The sequence below is a fragment of the Triticum aestivum genome, chromosome 7D (genome assembly GCF_018294505.1).
Source record: "Triticum aestivum cultivar Chinese Spring chromosome 7D, IWGSC CS RefSeq v2.1, whole genome shotgun sequence".
Taxonomy (NCBI): domain Eukaryota; kingdom Viridiplantae; phylum Streptophyta; class Magnoliopsida; order Poales; family Poaceae; genus Triticum; species Triticum aestivum.
The window spans coordinates 537,458,696-537,462,632 of NC_057814.1; positions in this window are offsets into that span (position 1 = coordinate 537,458,696).

Genomic DNA, 3,937 nt, shown 5'->3' on the forward strand with positions numbered 1-3,937 from the left:
TAAATTTTTGTTTTCTCGTCTTTCAAGTTCTTCATAGTGACCAGCAGATATAAATCCCAAGTGACTCAAAGAATAGAGCTATGCTCCCCGGGAATGGCGCCAGAAAATAGTCTTGATAACCCACAAGTATAGGGGATCGCAACAGTTTTCGAGGGTAGAGTATTCAACCCAAATTTATTGATTCGACACAAGGGGAGACAAAGAATATTCTCAAGTATTAGCAGTTGAGTTGTCAATTCAACCACACCTGGATAACTTAGTATCTGCAGCAAAGTATTTAGTAGCAAAGTAATATGGAAGTAACGGTAACGGTAGCAAAAGTAATATTTTTGGGTTTTGTAGTCATTGTAACAGTAGCAACGGAAAAGTAAATATGCGGAGAACAATATGTGAAAAGCTCGTAGGCATTGGATCGGTGATGGAGAATTATGCCGGATGCGGTTCATCATGTAACAATCATAACATAGGGTGACACAGAACTAGCTCCAATTCATCAATGTAATGTAGGCATGTATTCTGAATATAGTCATACGTGCTTATGGAAAAGAACTTGCATGACATCTTTTGTCCTACCCTCCCGTGGCAGCGGGGTCCTAGGGGAAACTAAGGGATATTAAGGCCTCCTTTTAATAGAGTACTGGACCAAAGCATTAACACATAGTGAATACATGAAGTCCTCAAACTATGGTCATCACCGGGAGTGGTCCCGATTATTGTCACTTCGGGGTTGCCGGATCATAACACATAGTAGGTGACTATAGACTTGCAAGATATGATCAAGAACTCACATATATTCATGAAAACATAATAGGTTCAGATCCGGAATCATGGCACTCGGGCCCTAGTGACAAGCATTAAGCATAGCAAAGTCATAGGAACATCAATCTCAGAACATAGTGGATACTAGGGATCAAACCCTAACAAAACTAACTCGATTACATGATAAATCTCATCCAACCCATCACCGTCCAGCAAGCCTATGATAGAATTACTCACGCACGGTGGTGAGCATCATGAAATTGGTGATGGAGGATGGTTGATGATGACGACGGCGACGGAATCCCCTCTCCGGAGCCCCGAACGGACTCCAGATCAGCCCCCCCGAGAGAGTTTAGGGCTTGGCTGCGGCTCCGTATCGTAAAACGCGATGAATCTTTCTCTGATTTGTTTCTCCCTGAACACGAATATATGGAGTTGGAGTTGAGGTCGGTGGAGCTCCAGGGGGGCCACGAGGCAGGGGGGCGCCCAGGGGGGTAGGGCGCGCCCCCCACCCTCGTGCCCAGGGTGTGGGCCCCCTGACGTTGATTCTTTCGCTAATATTTTTTATATTTTCCAAAAATAAGCGCCGTGAAGTTTCAGGTCATTCCGAGAACTTTTGTTTCTGCACATAAATAACACCATGGCAATGCTGAAAACAGCGTTAGTCCGGGTTAGTTCCATTCAAATCATGCAAGTCAGAGTCGAAAACAAGGGCAAAAGTGTTTGGAAAAGTAGATACGACGGAGATGTATCAAATTACAACCATGACGGATATGAGTAATACAAGAATTACGTTCGGACGTGCTTTCTTTTATATCTCTTAACAAGAAAGGCGTGTTTTGATCTGTTTGTGTCTCCGCTCTTCAACTTATTCACAGCCTGCAGACTGTCACTTTCAGTGTCAGTTGGTAGATTGCTCCACTCTAAGGCTAGCATGGGTCCTTCCCGAATAGCTAAAATCTCAGCCTCCAACGCATCATTGCATGAAAAAAAGGTGCCTATAGGAGCTGAAAGATTGGTCCTTATCATACATAGAAATAAGAATCCATTAATCCATTCCTATAAACCAAAGTGCTTTAAAGGAGTTTTTTTTGAAATAGCAAAGAAAGCCTAATTTGGGTGCACTCGGATCTTGTCTATGCTCTGAGCTTGAGTTGGCTCCACCACTAGACGAAGACTGATGTGGGAGCAAAGTAGCCATGTTGACCCCTGTGATCTGGTGATCTTTTATATTTTTGTAGCGACCAGACCTCAAATGGCCTGTGCTGCTGTGCACCAGTGTCATCCCTAGATCAGTAATGCTGACACGCACAGTACAAATGGAGGATTTATAACAGAGTAGCAATCACACACTTATTACATCGAATATCTCCGAAGAGATTAAGTATGATAAACATGGCTTAAGGCCATCTAACAACGATAACAGCGGAAGACTTGGAAGATAAGTGAGTCCATCAACTCCAGCGGCATCACTGAGTATAAGACCACGACCTAAGGCATCTTACTCGTCGTCTGAAAAGTCTGCAACATGAAACGTTGCAGCCCGAAAACGGGTCAGCACATAGAATATGCTGGCAATGTAACACATAGAGAGTAGTGAACAATAATAATGCTATACTATATGCATGTATGGCTGGTGGAAAGCTCTATGGTTACAGTTTTGCGAAAAGCCAATTTTATCCTACTTCAAAGGAATAAATTTTATTTAACTATCATGGTGGTTGAAACATTGAGAAGGTACCTCCAACTCAATCCCAATTAAGTGTCATCATTAACCCAACAAAATTAATTATAAGTATCACGGTGTTGAGATTCAAATGATAATCCAAGTACTAGATATTCAAGTTGTCCATAACCGGGGACACGGCTAATCATGATCAGTTTGTACACTCTGCAGAGGTTTGCGCACTTTTCCCCACAAGACTCGATCGCCTCCGCTTGATTCTCGCACTGCATGATGTTTGAGAAACGGATGACCGAGACACAGTCTTTCAGAAACAATCACTCTTTACTCTGGATGGACCGGTACACCTACTTTCCCCTACATCTGCTAGTCCACCTCTTCAAGAGATCCTGTAACCTACTCAGCTATGCTAGAGCCCATAATAGCTTGTGGCTGCACACGGAAGTTTCTAGCATGAATAATCTTATGATCCCTTTGAGCCTGGGTGGCGGACCTTATACATACAGACAACACTGGGTTCTCCAGGTGCCTCAATCCACCCAGATGTGAGTTTTAGTTGCCACCTTAAGTTGAACCATTAATAAACATCTCACATCTGTCATGGATTTCACTCAAACCCAATCCATGTATACGAGCATAGCATGGCAATAATAAAAGCAACGTAGAAGTAACTCCCAAGGGTTTGATAAGAAAACAGGTAATAGGTACTACCTCAACTACTTCCCAATACCCACAGTTTATTTAGATCCTAATCATGCAATGTGTGAGGAAAACAGATCTAATGCAATAAAACTGGGTATGAACGGGGTATGATCAAAGTGTTACTTGCCTTGCTGATGATCCGCAAAACCTAGCGAGTCGAAGTAACAAGCGGCACACTCCGGGTACTCTATCGCAAACAAACAAGCATACAATCAGTACTCATCTAATGCACAGGTAAAACTCGAATGAAAAATCCAACCAGAAAGTTCAACTTAAGAACTCCGGTTTGCAAAAAGAATCAACTCGGAAGAAGCAACGAAAGTCAAACGGCGAAAGAAAGAAACTTCGTTTGCTAATCTGGATCTAGGTAAAATTTTACTATAGCAAAAACTTGTTTAAGTAGTTTAAACGGAAAGAGAATTTCGAGACGAAACTCTAGGCGCTTGAATCACCTGATTCCGATAAACGAGCGAGAAGTTAAACAGATTCAAAAATTCGATCAGAAATCGAATCTGAGTAAATCGCAGAAAAATCCGACGAAAAAGAAAAACGGACGAACGGTTAAAGAACGAACGTTCGTTAACAGAGAAAAACCGACGAACGCGTTCGTTAAACGCTCGTAAAATAATAAAACCGAAAAAAACCGATCTAGGGTTTTTTTTTCTTTAAAACGAAGGGTTTTTTTTATAGAAAACCGGCAACGACAGGAACGGGCGGCGGCAGTACCTCGACGGCGGGCTCCGGCGGCGGGGCTTGGCGGCGGGGCTCGGGGCTCGGGCAGGGGGTGCGAGG